The sequence below is a fragment of the Watersipora subatra genome, chromosome 3 (assembly GCF_963576615.1).
Source record: "Watersipora subatra chromosome 3, tzWatSuba1.1, whole genome shotgun sequence".
NCBI lineage: Eukaryota > Metazoa > Bryozoa > Gymnolaemata > Cheilostomatida > Watersiporidae > Watersipora > Watersipora subatra.
In genome coordinates, this window is record NC_088710.1 from 17,339,570 (window position 1) to 17,357,372 (window position 17,803).

General features: G+C 39.3%; 1 protein-coding gene across 1 annotated transcript in view; it reads right to left on the reverse strand.

Moving 5' to 3' along the window:
• LOC137389960 (tRNA (guanine(26)-N(2))-dimethyltransferase-like) overlaps positions 1 to 17,803 on the reverse strand; it is a 48,013-nt gene that overhangs the window by 25,302 nt on the left and 4,908 nt on the right. The window lies entirely within an intron of this gene.

Below are 17,803 nucleotides of genomic sequence, written 5' to 3' on the forward strand. Positions count from 1 at the left end.
GTGAGGTGCTGCCCCCTGCTATGTAAGCTTATGCAGGTGTGCAATTGATGTGAAGCAAATGGCTATGAAATTGCAGGATAACGCACCTAAATCCTGTGCACACTCCACAAGAGCATTGTACAACAAGGTGGTGCGTAGTCGTGGGCTCGTTACACTAGGTTAGGATTGATGTGAATCGCGTGAACAGCGTAATCTCTGATATGCTGTGTACTGCCAGTAGAAAATGAACACAAATTGTGTAGCTATCAATTGCGCTTATAACAACATTTCTTTCTATAGGATGTAATAGTTGGTTGCATCACCCTGAAATTTCATCGCGATTTGGTTCCCAACAATCGCGCACCTGCATAAGCTTGATTAGCAAGGCAAAGCACCTAGCAACCATACACACGACATTGGTCTGAACCAGGCTTTACATTAGCAAAATACTTGCTTTTCAGAACTGTTAAACACAATTGAAATGTGTTGTCTACTGGGCCAACAACTGTTCAGAAAGTGATGAAGGCGGCATGTGTTAGTGTCGATCTAACAACCCGAATGTCAAGAACTAGAACTTCGTTGAAATCAATCTTTCATCATAACCTCTAACCCTGACTTCGAAAAAATTGACAGACAGACACACACACCGCTCTTACGATAGGAAATACATCTTTTTGTTTTACTTTAGACATACAATATTTGCCTTTGCCACCAGCCTTCACCACCTCATCCTTACACACTCATAACACAATAGCTACAACCAACCTCACGACAGTCTACTGCCAACACTTGTGTGAAAACAGTTGTAATGATATTACTACAAATGCGGGTTATCCTCTCATGTTTGTTTTCATTACGAGTAGACAACTCTTGCATTTAATGAGCACATTATATTCGTGTCTGGAGATTACCACGCATTTTAGAGTTGAATGCAAAAATAAAGAAAAACGATCTTATATCGCTTTCGTTATAATACAAGCCATCCTCTCCATCTGTGTAATACAACAAAAACCAACAACCGCTCAGCAGTGTCCGCTGCTACACTATGGTCTCTGTCTGCCTCGACCACCACATGCTGAAGGTTTCTGTTAGCAGAAAAGAAAGGCACGGCAGGTCAGTAGCTCAGTTCACACGTTCTGCTCTCCTCACTGAGGTTTCGCTCCAAACACTGACCCACTGCCCTATATATATAGCAAGTCCTGCTAACAGTCTACTAGCTTACTGTGTGTTGTGGACTGCATTTTATTATTATTTTGACAAATTACTAGTTCGTATAGCGAGCCGCGTTTACTATTAATATATTAGTGAGCATGTGTATGACCTTCTTTGGATTGGCCATGACCGACAAAGACACACAAACTATTACCAAAAAGAATTGTTGACATCTACCCTGAGTGTGGAGACCAAAGACACTTAATCTCACTCTTCATATCTTAATTACACATGGTGCCCCGAGTGCGATATTGTTGGTTAGTGTGTAACGAGTGTGCAGGCTATATTCAAAATTCAGTCTTCGGCATATTTTCTTTGGTCAGTTCAGACGGAAGCACATTCCCGACAGCTAACAGTACTACTGGTGGCAAGGACAACTTGATTTGACAATGAAAAGGTAGTTGCGTCCTAAGCCATGGAAGGAGGACGTTGACCTCTCCAAGCAAAGAAATCTTTTTAAAAGATACTTTGATATATTATCCCAGTCATCTGAAAAAAGAGCCAAGCAGACTTGAAGGCCAAGGTAGCTCTGTTACTGAGAACAATTGGTCCTAGGGGTCTGTACATATTTGACTCGATTACAAGCGACTGATAGATGACCTTGACACATTTTGTGGAAATTTGGAGGAATACTGTGCAACTTATATATGGTGGCAGTGAATCACAAGCTAATGACATAATGACAGTTGATGAGTTACTTTCAGTTGGTGAGTTAGTGACAGAATTTCACAACATAACAAGGCTTTACAGCTTAGGTGAAATATATGACCACATGGTTCTGCAGGCTCTCATTCTCTGTATGGATAGTGATCACACCCGCAACTCTGGAGAAGGAATTGAACTTAATGTTGCTTAGTTGAAAGTGTGAATAGAAAAACAATCGAGTGTACATTTCAGGAGGACGTTAAGCTGTTACCACATGGTAACAAGAGAAAGCAAAGTAGGAGGCCGGCCAAGGATTCTGCAGGAACACAGCAACGCTGCACGGCAAAGTCATGCACGTGCATAAGCATGGGCATGACTTACCTAGGTCACGCCTCGCTTATGGCAAACAGTGTCACAAATGTGCTAAAATGAATCACGACTCCATTTTATGCATGTCCAAGCAGCAAACTATAGAGAAACCTAAAATGAAAAATCTCATCTAGCAAATATTACTTGAAACTACTCGTCGGATAAAGAACTGAGCGGCAGTCTGTCTATTAAACGACAAGGAAGAAACTAAAAGGGAAAAAACTCATCAAGCATTACGTCAAGTATTACTTAAAACTACTCGATGGATGAACAACTGAGCAGCAGTCTGTCTATTAAGCGACAAGGAAGAAAGCTACTGGTCTCTCTCATTGTTGGTACAGATAAACTAAATACAGCTTTAAAGTTTCATCTGGACACCAGGAGCACATGTAACAATTTGACAGAGAAACCACAGATTGTTGGGAAAATCAAAACTGCAAAAGACTACAATACAACTGACTTTCTACGATAAGTCAGTATGTATGTCACTGCGTTGGAGTCTCGAAGTTTCAGATAGAAGCGACAGTGCTCACAAACACAAATTGCTACTAATTAGCACAGCTTAATTCAGCTTGTCGTCCGCCACAACATGCTTCGATCTGGTGTTCATACACCTGACACAGCAAGTTAGCCTAGTATCTGACCCTGAAGTTGATGTACTACTGCAAGTGTATGAGGATGTTTTTTCAAGGACTGGGACTTCTGCCAGGTGAATATAACATTGAGGTTGATGCAGCTGTGAGGCCAGTTTAGGTACACCCAAAGAAGATACCGCTGATGATGAAAGAGGATGTCATGAAAGAACTAAGCATACTGGAGCAATGGTGAGTCATAACAAAAGTAGAGACCTCAACCAAGTGGATTGGCCATTGGCAGCCTGTCAGAAAGCTTAATGGGATGGTACGCATCCGCATCAAGCCACAAAATCTTAACAAAGCCAACAAAAGGAATCACATACCCATGCTAACCCTTGAAGACATGTTGCCTCAGTTGAATGCTGTGAGGTGCTTTTCTCCTCTATGATGCTACCAGTGGTTTCCAACAAGTCAAGTTATCTGATGAATCAACAGAGTTAATTACTTTCTGGGTGCTAAAAACGCTACAAGTACCTGAGGATGCCATTTGGCATTTCCGGAGCACCAAAGGAAACTCGGAAGAGACTGGCTGACACTCAGGTGGGACTGGAAGAGGTAACAGCGGCAGCGGATGACATTCTTGTATACGGCTGAGACAGGAAGAAACATGACTACAACTTAAGGTTTGCTGGAGTAGGCTAGGAAAACTGGTTTGAGACTGCATAGGGGTGAATGCAAGTTTTTTGACCATGAATTGCCGTACATTGACTATGTGCTCACATCAAACGGGCTAATACAATATCAAATCCTAAAAAAAGAGGAAGCTATTTCCAAAATAGAGCAACCGACATCACCGGAAGGAATTAAGCACTTTTTGGGCATATGACCTACATGTCGATGTTTATTCCAAGTCCATCAGCAGAGTTGGAACCTGTAAGACTCCTGGTGAACAGGAATGATTTGGTGTGGGAAGATACTCATTAAAAAGCATTTTCCAAACTGAAAGAGATGATGCTCAGCAAAGCGGAGAAATTACAATACTTTGGTGTGAGGTCACCAGTAGTCATTCCTGCGTCAATGACCCGACTAAGGGCAATTCCTTTGCAACACGGAAAGCAAGTGATATGTATCTCGCTCATTAACCATGAGTGAAACGCATTATGCTTCCATCAAGCCAGAAATGCTGGCTATAGTTTTTGGAATGACTAAGTTTAATCAGTTAATACTCAGATAATTGCAGGTGACAGTGCAGACGAACCATAACCTTTGTAAGCTATCTTCAGAAAGTCTATTCCAAGTTTTTCCTATGCTACCCTTATAAGCTTTAGATTAGCACCAGCAAAGTAGACAATCTAGAGAACTTCATAACTTAGTTTGGTTGCTTTGTGTAGTTTAAATAAAAGGGGATGTTGCGGATTACAATTTAATTATTATTGTTGGTACATCACTTTTTCGCATGGCGAGTCACGTTTACTACTCATATATTAAGGGGCACGAACATAGTCTTCTGTGAATTAGTCATGCCCGAAAAAAACACAAAAATTGTTAACAAAAAGTAATGTTCATATCTACCCTGAGTGTGTGCTGGATAACTCTATTTATATAGTTCGACTGAAAGTCTAAGTTACAGCTTAGGGCTAAGTCAAGGTAAAGACTGTTTCCATGCAAGCTGAAAATGCCAAGGATTCCCTGTGAGGATCTCGAATGTCAACGGACTTGATGTGACTGGAGCCTGCATGTGATCACATGTTATCTCAAACTTCGTGTGGTAAGTTTGAAACCCTACATGGCGCAGCTGACAGGATAAATACAAAAAATTGAATTTGTGTGCATTTCCTACACATAACTTGTGAACAACCAAATTTATTTTGCTACAGCTTCTAGTAGTATTGTGCATTGCTTTGTTAACAGTTTTACCGTTTTTCTAACATTTTTTTAGCGTTTAGTGCATCAGTCTCTCCTAGGAGTTGGCGGTGGTGCATGCTTCGTGTTAGTGGCGTCAGTGTTACAGGTGTGGTGGTGAATCGTGGCGGTGTTTATTCTTGGAGATTGTGTTGTACAGCTTCAGTGTTAGGGGCTCCTTCAGTGTCAGTGTCAATTTTGGTGACGTGTTAGTGCAGTATTTTTATTTGTGTACTTTCTGCTTAGTGATATTGTGTTACTCGTGCACATTGCTAGTGGTGGTACTTCCTAATTAACAATAGTACCGTGTTACCGTGTTGTTGTGACATCGTACCAAGCTTTCCATGTATTATTTAAAACCGGAATTGAAATTTTTTGTCAAGAGTACAAAGATAGATTTATCATCTTTTCCTAAGCTAATGTTTTGACAAGTTTCTGATATGACTCAATCGTTCAAAACTAGGCTATCACAATTTAAAATTGCAATTGAATCGACTTTGCCACCAGGTAAAGAAACTACTTCTAGTGGGCGAGTAGATAAGTTCCGTGATCGAACAAAATTGTTAGCATTATTGTGTGCCACAGACAGTGAGGGTATTGAATTGCTACAGACTGAGATTTGACATCGAATCTGATAGTGAAAATGCTTGTGGAGGTGCTTAGAAATCGTTGCAAAACCATTTTGAGCCTGAAAAAAGTATTCAAATTAGAGTGATGAAATTTGTTCCTGTAGCACAAGCTATCAGTGAAAATACTGTAGAATATCTGCTAAAAGTTGAGATATTAAGCAGAACTATGGGTTTTGCAGATAGTAAAGATTTCCGTGAACTTTTTCAAGTAGTTATAACTGTTAATGACCTTAGAAATTTGTCAAATCAAATGCAGTTGTTGCAAGAAAGTCACGTCTTAGACAGATTTAGCTTCTAAATTAAAAGCTAGACAATTGGCCAAAGCGTTGGAGAGTCTATTAACTGACCTGAAAACTGGTCATTTTAACGCTACTAGCAGTAGAGTCTCAAAGGTAGATGTTGATAAATATGCTTATGGGTAGTCGCAGTATGAGTGCTGACAATGGTCGTCTAATCATGGCTTACAATAGCAGGGTCATAGTAGATACCATTGATATGATTGCCGTTTAGGTTATCGGTCTTGAGATTCTAGAAAATCTAGTGTCGAAAGCAATGGTTCCGATGTGAATAGGAATGAGTATCATAACAGATATAGTAAAGATGAACGCTTTAGTTATGCTCATCATTCCTGTAACTCTAGTGACAGCAGTAGTGGGTAGTGACAGCCACAGGTCACCTAGTCCAAAGTATTACATGCGTTACAACTCTCTTACTTAAGACAGTAGGACTTTTCACCATTGTAAAAGAAAAAGATATCCGGTAGGAGAGTGGTAGACATTCACTGTTTTACATGAACAAGGACACACTTCAAAAGACTGTCCTGACAGACGATCTAGTCCATCGACAAAGGGTTACCGTAGTGGTAGTAAAAGAGCCCTGATAGACGCTATCAGTCTACATAGATAGTCATAGAAGTTATAGAGATAAAAAGTAACAGTAAAAGCTCTCGTAGTGTGGTTTACAAAAGGTAATCAATGACTATATGGTAGCAGGAATAGCATAGTACGTACCATGAAAGTGAGTGGCTTGGATATAGATTTCACTTTTGATACTAATGCCGAAGTATTTGCATTGACAGAAAAATCCAACAAACTGCTAAAATTGAAGTTAGAGAAACCTGGAAGGGGTTTAGTTGGGGCAGATGGTAATAAGCTTAATTTCTAGGAATGTCTAATGTTAACGTTCAAATTACTTATAGTTCTATATAAACTTCAGTATATACTGTCAAACGTTCTAAAATGATTTTGCTAGGTCTACCACAGGTGCACGGCCTCAACTTGTTAGCTGTTATTAATGATTAAAGCTCTGAAGGGTTTGGCCCCATTGCCGATTTTCCTTCTGTTTTTACTGGCTTGGGAACAATGCCTGGGATTTTTAAGATAAAATTAAAACCTAATGCTGATCCTAAACCTATATCTATGTATGCACGCCACACATTTGCTGCTAGGTTAACAAAAGAAAGCAAAGTCTGAGCTAGATTCTATGTTGGCTAATGACATAATAGGACCTGTCGAGGACCCAATTGAGTGGTGTTCTGGTCTTACTATCGCCCTAAAACCTAGTGGATCAGGATGTGTATTGATTTAACAAACCTGAATAAAACTGTAGAATGTGAAGTTTATTCTTTGCCACAGGTTTCAGAAATGCTTAGTCAATTGTCCGAGAGTATTCTCAACTCGATGCTGATTCTGAGTTCTGGCAAATACAATTGGATCAAGAATGCAAATTGCTGATGACTTTTGTCTCGCCTTGAGATGATTTTGCTTTAGGAAAATGTTATTTTATTTTGGATTTCTTCAGCCCAGAATTCTTTCAGAGGGCTATGGAGAAGATACTGCTAGAGTTAAAAAGTGTTTTTTGCCTTGTGGACGATATATTGGTCTATGGGAAAAATCCCAACAAGCCAGAGAACATCTGAGAATAGTTTTGGAGATAATAAAATAATCAGGTCTGACCCTTGAAAAAAAAATGTAAATTTAATTGTGATGAAATAAAGTTTTAGGCCATGTAGTCAGTGCTTCTGGTGTCAGACCCGATCCAGATAAGGTATAAGATATTACGGAGATAGCTGTATATAAACAAAACAGAGATGCCTCACTGGTATGGCAGATTGCCTCAGCAAGCGTAGTTCTAAAATAGCTGAAATGTGTGCTCAGATTTATGCTATACCTGATACCAAGTCTGAACGGTTTTGGAGAGAAGAGCAGAAGAGAGCTTTTGCTAAAATCTAACAAGAGCTGTCTAAAGCTCCGTTCGGTGCAACTTTGGCTTGAACAAAAAACATAGGGTCTCTGCAGATGCTATTAAAAATGCTATAGGGGTTGTGCTTCTACAATTGGATAACAATGGTGTGGGACAGTCAGTTGAACATGCCTCCAGACAAATGACTAAAACAGAACAAAAATATGCAATGATAGAAAAAAAGGCTTTAATCATCAATTGGGCTTGTCAGAAATTTGATTTTTACGCTTTTGCATGACCGGACAATGGCAAGTGCTATGATAGCGATGAATATGGAAACTTTGCTGCTAGCTATGGTTTCAAGTTGGTTATGAATAGCTTTTGCTACTCTCAATCTAATAGGTTAACCGAAGGTGCTGTCAAAATGATTAAAAAGCTATGGTTTAGAAATGTTGACAAGATTGAAGCCTTGTCAGTCTACAGGACTACTCTGCTGTCAATTGGGTATTCGCCGAGTGAACTCATGTTTGGTAGGGCAGTAAGGTCTATGTTTGGGCTGTGTTGAGTATCCTAATCGCTAATGATTTTAGCGATTGTTGTTATACAAAACATTTGGACTTTTTAGCGAGCCTGGTATAAACTCGCTTGTTATAACTTTATATATGAAATAAAAGGTGATCATGCGCGGCGGCTAGTTTCCGGTCCGTGAGCATGGAACATTTAACCTACAATATTTCGCTACTGATTTATTAAATCTACCTACATAAGTCACTCGCTGATACCGTCAACCCAGCAACTTTACAGGCTGTCAAAGTTTCATAAAGTAGATTAAGAAAAATTTGAACAAAAAAGCAAATTAAGGAATTCAAGGTCAAGACTGTTTCCATGCAAGCTATAAATGTCAAAGACTTCCTGTAAGGATCTAGAGTGCCAACAAACTTGACATGACTGGAGCCTGCATGTGATCGCATCACCCCACATGGTAAGTTTCAAACCTTGTGAGCAGAGGCCAAAGACACTCAACCTCACTCTTCATACCTCAATTACACACTGAAAGCCAGCTTTTGCACTACTGGCTAATCACAGGAGAGCTTTGAATATTCAAATAATATCCCACAAATACATCCGCTACACAAAGTATGCTACAACTGGTAACTATTACTGCATAATATTACGCATACGGTAGGACATAATTTTCAACGCCCAAACAATAGAAAATGAGATGCTAAGATCAACGCATACCAATGACATCATATCGATATATGAACGGTCTGGTTGGTTATTCATCAAAAACTACAGCAATCAAGTCTATGTTACAAGAAAAACAATAATCGTAAAGTTATACCGATACAACAATATATATAACGATACAACGATGAAGTTATATCTGATTCAATATCACCTGACAAATCGAGTGCAAAAGATGAAAGTCGGCCAAAGTGTGTGATCATCTTCACCTGTTTTAAAAGGGGTGCCTCAAGGTTCTATATTAAGCCTCTTACTTTTTAATCTGATGATAATGATATGCATGAAAACCATGTTTTCCTTACTCATATGCTGATGATGCAATTATTCTCAGTGTTGGTGACAGCAAGCAAAATTTACAAACTCTTACAACTGAACAGTTTCAGAAATTAAAAATTTGGTACAAGTCAAAAAGGTTTGGCTCTCTGCATAGAAAAATCTCATACAATTTATCTTTTCTAATCGCTTGGTTGATAACAGCTGTACACTAAAACTTGATAACAATGACCTTCCTATTCATTTGAGCATAAACTTACTCAGCGTCACTATTGACTCAGACCTTATTTTCAAGAGACACATTAATGATATGGTCAGTAGAGCAAGGCAACTCCTCCTTGCCCTAAAAAAACTGGGCATCTTATTTTAACAGAAGACACCAAGTTAATTTATATATTTATTGTAAAGAGTAAACTAGAATATTGCAACGCTTTACTTACTTTTATCAACAAAACATTGTCGAATGGGATAGAGTCTTGCCAAAACAAGGCAATTAGAAATTATTTGTGAAGCCCTTAAGGCAGACATATCCAAAGTCCAGCCCAGGGGCAAAATGCGACCCGTGGTCAATTTTAATCTGGCCCGCAGCCTCTGTCATAAAATTAATAACGTTCTGCTCATGTGCAGAATTAATACACTGGGCAGCAGTCATGTTACCTGCGTGTTCCAAGTGCTGCCATCTAAAGGCTCAACTCAAACAGCAAATTAGTATATGAGTAATTTACTGAATGAGCCGCCCAATTTTGTAAAATGTCGACAATCAACAAAAGGAGGAAAGTTGACTGCGAAAGCCGACGCTTCAAGGATGGGTGGAAATTAGACTATTTCTTCACTGAAATACGTACCCTACAGGATGAATTTATTCGCGGAGTTATATTTCGCGAAAATTGTCTTTTCATGCATATTCGCGGATGAATTTATTCGCGGCTAAAAACTGCCACACTCTAGGAAAAGTTAACTCTATTGCGGCTAGTAATAGATATTCCTACGCATGCGCACACCGCGTGTTCCGGTTTATATTTAGCTTACAACTGCGAGGCGATCATGCTATTCTACGGTAAACAATTTTTGCTGGGTCCAGAGGTTTTTACGAATATTCATCGCTTTGGAGGCCTTTGATAAGCCAACAACTTGTGGTAAGTAATGAGTTTTTTACATTTACTAAATTAGTTGAATTTTACTTTGGTTCTTCGGTAAAAAACAATACTAATTTTTTCCATCCCTACTGCTTCATTATTTGTTTTAGTGTGAGAGAGAGATTTTTCATCATACACCGAAGAACAATGAATGCAAGGGTGGTAGATGTCATTCTTAGAAGATCACCAATCATTCAGGGAGGTCTGGAAATTGAGGTTGAAGTGACCGCAGCTACTTACGAGAAGAATATATCTGTTTTAAAAAAAGGAACAAAAACGCCTTTACGAGCACAAATCTTTGGCCAACCGGCAGAACTTTGCAATAGTAAGCCACGAGGAGAGTTCTGATGATAACTTCCTTATCAGCCATGTAGTAGCAAGAGAATCGCCTTCAACACCTACCTAAGACAGTGACAGCGACAGAGCTGCTATTACCAAAATAACTAGTCAGAAAGCACCATTACACGCTAGTATTCACATATCAAGAGTACCAGTTTAATTTTATTGCTAGACAACCGCCATATGGACTAAACTGTTTATATTTACTCCATTCATCGTTTGTAAAATTTTATTTGTATTTGAAATATTTTATTTGTACACTCAAGTTTGTAATAAATTATAATACATCTATACATGAAATAAAATATATAATTTAATCATGTTTGCTACAGCGATATCAAGGAGTTGTTGTCGATGAAGGGGTCTAGGTTGACTGGTTGCCTCTCTGCCAATATTCCTGCCTTGATGAATATTACTACTTGTCTCTAGTTTTCGTAATCGAAGTAGGTTGTTTCATTCTCAATCTGCAGTAAACACAAAAAAGAAAAAATACTAAAATACTAAAATACTAACTAATGCAGTTGATTATGGAAAAACGTATCTGCACTGCAAATCAAATACATACCATAATGTCCAGATCAGAATCATGATCGTTCTTGACTTCGGTATTAGAGATTGATGGAGTTGATTCTAATGTGAAAAGACTAGGAGAGCTTTTTTGCTATGCTGAAGCCATGCCGGATAACTTGTAAAAACCTTGAATAATTTTGTGCCAAAGTTTGACGCAATGGCAATAAAGCTCGAAGCCTGGCGATGATTTTAAAGAAGTTATGGAACTCGGCTACGTTTAGTACTTGTGCCTCGCGGCTATTTTCGCGATGACGCTATTTTGCATATCTTGTGACAACCTCGAATAATTTTGTAAATAAATGTGATGCATTGCCAATGGTGTTAGCTCAAAGCTCAGGCAATGATTTTAAAAATGTTTTGGAACTCAATTACGTTTAGTATTTACATTAAAAACTAGGCTAGCGACTAGTTTTCAATTTGATGCAGTAGTTATTCTCTCTTGTGATTAAAAATAGAACTAACTATTCACTGAATTTAATAATTCGCGGGATTGACTGTTTGCGAAATCGCGAATTTTCATGACCAACGAATATTTTCATCCTGTAGGGTAACAACTGTGTCTGCCCCATTTGTAAAAAGACAGTGGCTGTTTTCAAAGAGTTCAATGTGAAGCGACATTACCAAACAAAACATGCTGACGTATATGACAAGACCACGGGTGATGAACGCAGCAAGAAACTGAAACATCTTAAAGCTAGTTTAATCTAACAGCAGCAATATTTTACAAGAGCTCGAGAGTCAAATGAGAATGCTACAAAGGCTGGTTACGCGGTAAAAGCGCTGATCGCAAAGCATTGCAAACCTTTCACCGAGGATGAATTTATCAAACACTGCGTGATGATAAAGGTAAAAAATATCTGTCCAGAGAAGCAACAACAGTTTGCCAAAGTCTGCCTGGCGCGTAACACTGTGGCACGCAAGATTGAGAAAGTGTCATCAAACATCAAAAGACAATTGGGCGTCAGAGGAAAGGAGTTTAATTTTTGTTCACTAGCTTGCGACGAAAGCACAGCCGCCTTTGACACTGCTCAGTTACTCTTTTTTTTTTAGAGGAGTGGACAACGAAATGAATATTACTGAAGAACTATTCGACCTACAGAGCCTGAAAAACCAAACAAGAGGAACAGATTTATTCTCTTCTGTTTGCGCTGCCATGAATAACATAAAACGTTCATGGAATAAAAATTCTGGGATAATTACAGATGGTGCGCCATCGATGACTGGAAAACAAGGCGGATTAGCAATACTAATAAGTAACAAAGTGAAGGAGGGAAAGCTGTAAAACTCCATTGCATCATTCATCAGCAAGTTCTGTGTGCTAAACATCTCCGATACAAACACGTTACACGACCAGCGATAACGTCAATTAACTATATCCGCTCCAGAGCGCTAAGCCACCGTTAGTACTAACAGTTTCTCAGCGAGATTCATGCGGATTATGGAGATGTTGTCTATCACAATGCTGTGAGATGGCTCAGTGGCAGTGCTCTTCGGCAAGAAATCGTTGAGTTTTTGGCTAAAAAAAGGAAACCTTTGGGTGAACTAAGTGACCCTATGTGGCTGGCTGATTTGAGATTTCAGTTGACATCACAAAGCATCTTAACGTTTAACACCAGTCTCCAATGACCAGGTGCAGTCATAAGCCAAGTATATTTACATGTCAAAGCTTTTGGAATCAAGTTGCAACTGTTTGAAAGACACATGTTGTCGACCCAGCCCAACACTGTATACTTTTCAGTGCTGCAAGAAATTATGGCCAGATTTTTATGGAGCAATGTCAGTATGCCAACAAGGAGGTACGGGCCAGATATTTCATCTCTGGCTAGAAAGTTTAAACATCGCTTTCAGGATTCTGCAGCTATCGAAAAAGAGATCCCTATTTTTTCCTCTCCTTTCTCCGTACACACAGATGATGTTCCAAACCATTTGCAGCTGGAGGTCATTGAGCTGCAATGTGACGCAGAGATCCACAGTCAGCACTAGCAGCTTTCTCTCGCCAACTTTTACTGACAACTGAATATTGACGAGTTTCCAGAGATTCGAAAATTTCGTAAAAAAATGTTAAACATTGTTTAAGTTGACGTATTTGTGTAAGACATTCTCGGTAATGAACTTAAATAAGAGCCATGTGAGGACACGACTATCAGACTCTCACTTACAAGACATCTTGCGCATCAATACTCCTGCCATTGAGCCGAACCTGACCTTAGTGCTGCACTCTAGATCTCAGTTTCACCCAACACACTAATGCAAACAAGTCATTTTTCATTGACCCAAGTTTGAATACGATTTTTTAAGTTTTCACTCCTGAATAATAAACATTTAAAAATCCAATAAACATTCATAGTTACTGTCATATTTTAAATGAGCGCTGCACTTGTTGATATGACTATTACATGTTCATTTTTCTGTAATTGTGTTTAGAAATTCTGTAAATATTAAGCTGCCGTGGTGAGATATTTTTCCATGTTTCAAATTTAATTTGCACCCAAGAGTACAATTACTTCTGTTCAACTGTTACAAAAAAGTTAGTGTTAAAAAAGCGAAGTTGAGTGATTATCAAATTTCAATTTTCAGTGTCAATTCAAATATGATATGCATGTTTCAAATGAACCAAAACACATGCTAAAGATAGCTGAAATTAAAATAAAAAAGCAAATGTGAAAAACAGAATGACTTGGTGAAGTTTATTTAAATTAATTGTTGTTAGATGTAAAAAACGTTCGTCAAGGTTGGACCATTAAACTTCTAACACAACAAATCTGGCCACTTTGCAAAAGGTTTGGACACCCCTGCCCTATGGCCTTTTCAGCTACAGATGGTCGAAGGTTATTAAGTTTGCACACTTTGGCCAGTCGTCGCTTTTTTATAGTGTTGACAGAAGATTTCAGTCAAACTTAGCACCACCATATTATATGACTATATCATAAGGCAGATTGAACAACAAAACTCTTACAGAAGTCTGACGTCTAACTGTACATATATTACTCCCTCTATTAATAAAGAATATGGCAAAAACTCTCTGAAGTATAATTCGATCAAGCTCATGAAAGATGAGATCTACTTTCCAGCAAGTTCACTAATCTCCAAAACGAACTGACACCAGTTTTCGTGTTCCTACATAGCTTCTAGTGTACTACTTGTTTGTGTGTATATATATATATATATATATATACAGTCAAACATGGATAACTCGTCCACGGATAGCTCGAACACATGGTTAATTCGAACATTTCCTTTGGTCCGTTCCCACGTAATGATAAATTGCTATAGATAACTCGAACTCAACACTGTTAATTCAAACTGTTTTTTTGCCCAACGGTACCGAAACGGTTGTTATCGCTTTAGAAAATCACTTTATTCAAAGCCATAGAGGTAAACTTCATCTTTTCGTAATTCATAAGCGTCGTTATTACCGCCATCGGCAAAATATTTTTGTCAACGACTTTTCTAAAAGTTTGGTGAAATTTGATTTATACTGCGATACGATGAATAGCACGGGCTAGCCGGGTCACGCGCGCAAGGATTTTCGCCACGCACATACAAAACAAAAATCGCATGTTGTTTTGTATGTGCGTGGCGAAAATCCTTGAGTGCGTGACCCGGCTAGCTCGTGATGAATAGTTTTCCGACGTTGATTCCGTGTTGAATCAACGTCGGAATGTTGAATGTTTAAAACGTCTTAAAAAATGTTGTAATTAAACGTATACGTTGTCTGAGCTACAAAAAACTATTCATCGTTTGACCTAAACACAGAATACGTGTGTACATTCAATAAGTATCTATTAAAAAAGCGTGAGTGATATAGAATGTACCGTAAAACCTCATAAAACTTCTAATTGAACTGCCTCGGAGTGTTGCTCTTAACGAATCCCTGGTAAAGTAAGGTAATCTGCATAAACTTCAAGAAAAAACGGCAAAATTGATCGTGGGTAAAACCCCAAAAGAAAAAAATGTCTTTTCTTTTGAGCATTTCAACAACGATCAAGTTTTGCCAATGTCAATCTGAAAAACGTCCTGGCAATAACATCACCTCAAACAACAAACCAATCTCAAGTGATAGAAAAATCTCTATACTTTTTCATGAAAACGTTTTAAACTTTACATTAGAAGCATTTAATTTGAAACAAGCCATTTGTGCTTTTGATTTATATTATAGTTTGTATATGTACATGTATCTACTAATAAATAAGTAAATATATGGACTTGTGACAGTGCTCTGATAACTTGAACGCTCTGATAATTCGAACACTTTTGCTCGGTCCCTTGAAGTTCGAGTTATCCATGTTTGACTGTATATATATATATGATTGTGTCCGTGAGCATACATATATGTGTGAATTTATATATAGGTGAGAGTATGTTTTAGTGTATAGATTGTTGTATAATCGAGTTGGTGGGCCGCGGGCTACACTAATGCCCGAGGTCATGGTAGTTACAGGTAGTTACGAGAGGTTACGGGAAGGTACGAGAAGTCAGGGTTAGTATAAAGGCGTCGGGAGATTGAGAGAGCCTTCTTCTTTGCTTCAACCACATGTGAGTACGCACGTTTATATAACATGGCGCAGTTGACGAAGCTCTGATTTTTTTTTCTTTTTTTGTTATCATTAGTGATAATTTTTCTGGTTGCGGGGTGAGTTAAAACGGTTGAATAGACCCTTTCACGGGCGTGCAGGTGAGGTAACGTGAGGTAGGGTAGTGTTGTGAGGTGTTGTAGCGGTGAAGTAGCGGTGTTGGTGAGGTGTAATTATTTATTACATATTCGGAGGTGGGAGTTACACTAATTTTATACGAGTGGGGTAGAGTGAATTTGTGGCGAGGGAGATATTGTATCGGGTAAGAGATGGAGAGTGGTCTTTCGAAGCTGGTGTTCGGTGAGCACAGTGATGGGTCGTGGGAGAGATTTATAGAGGAGATGAATTTATGTATAGAGAGTGCTGTCGAGAGGAGAGGTTATGTAAATGATGAAGATGGCAACAGAGTGCCTATTATGAGATGTAGAGCTAGGTTAGTGCCACTATTGAGAGCTATTGGGCACAGTGGTAGAGAAGTATTGAGGGGTGCAGGGTTTGACGTAGATGGCGTAATTTCTACTTATGAAGGGGCAGTGGAGGTTTTATAGGATTATTATGGTAGACAGGAGAGTATGTTCGTAAAGGGGCATAAGTTCCTTACGGCTAGGCAGACACTTGGGGAAAGTGATAGAGTTTTTGCAACGGGTAGAGAGTTTGAGCAGATATGCAGAGGTGACTAACGATAATGATAGGGTCAGGTTTGCCCTTATTGTGGCGGTTAACGGGTTGAGAGATAGAGAAGTAAGCAGAGAGTTAATGAACAATGCCAATCTTACTTGGGCGTTATTGCAGGAGGCATTGAGGGCTCGTGAAATGGCCAACAACTCTGATAGATTTTTGAGAGGTGAGGGTAGAAGTACCGATTTAAAGGGTGAGGTTAAGAGAGAAGTAGCAAAGGTATCAGAGTTTGATAGCCGAGTGCAGTACAGGAGTAATGATAGAGATAGAAGTTATGATTCAGCAGGTAGATCTTCCCCTAGGGGTAGCCCTAGGAGTAGTAGAGAGTATTATGGTAGTGAAGAGCAAGGTACTAGTAGATATGGGACAAGAGGCAGGGAGTATCACAAGGACAGTGACGGTAGAAAGTATAGAGATAATAGCAGGGAGAGGCATGTCTCTAGATATAGAGCAAGCAGTAGAGAAAGCAGTGAAGGTAGAGTATGCCACAATTGCAAACGTAGTGGGCATGAGATGAGGAGTTGTCCCTCCATTAAATGTTTTTGTTGTGGACAGCGAGGACATAAATCCCGTTATTGTAGGGATAGGAGAGAAGTAGGTTATGACAGGCGAGGTAGTAGCAGGAGGTCAGGAGGTAGCCGTGATAGTAGCTATGAGCGATATGGCAGCAGGGATATTAGTAGGGAGAGGTACAGGGGCCGAGAAAGCCCCCGCAAGATGAGGGACAAGTCTAGTAGGTACAGGGACAAAAGTATGGATAGGTTTGAGGGGGAGAAGTATAAGGAGAGGCGCGAGACGAGCCGGTATGATGAAAGGTACCGGGATAATAGTAAGGGCAGAAGTGTTAGATTCTCTGGTTATAGAGATAAATATGGTGAAGATCAATGACTAGGCCAGGGAATTGTGCAGTATTCAGAAGTTAATGGAGTAAATGTAAAGTTTACGTTTGATACTGGGGCTGAGGTGTCTATGGTAACCGAGGCAACAGCCAATAAGTTGAACCTACGGTTAAAGAAACCGTCGACAGTTTTAGAAACTGCTGATGGTAGTGAGCTAAAAGTGGTTGGAAGTGTAATAGTTCATGTGGAAAGTAAAGACAGGCATATGGATGCTGAAGTTCATGTGGTGAAAGGATTGAGAACGAACTTCTTTGGCATAACTGAGTTGAAGCAGCTTAAATTATTTGCTGTTGTAAATGCGTTATGCGAAAGTAAGTTTGAGGCTGTTAAGGAGTGTAGAAGTATTAAGCCAGTTGAGCCGTTTTCGTCAAGAACCATTATTGCTGGGTCAAGTTATGTTTCAGATGATGTCAAGTTGCAAAACCTGACAAATAAGTCTGACAGAGAGAGCGAAGTTAAGAAAGGTCACACAGGTCAAGATTGGTGGACTCGTAAAACCAAGGGAGTGAAGAGTAGCGAATACGTGGAAATTGGTAGTCAACAGGGGACAGCCCAAGGCACCAGAGATGTGCAAGTGTCTATGGGGTGTGATAG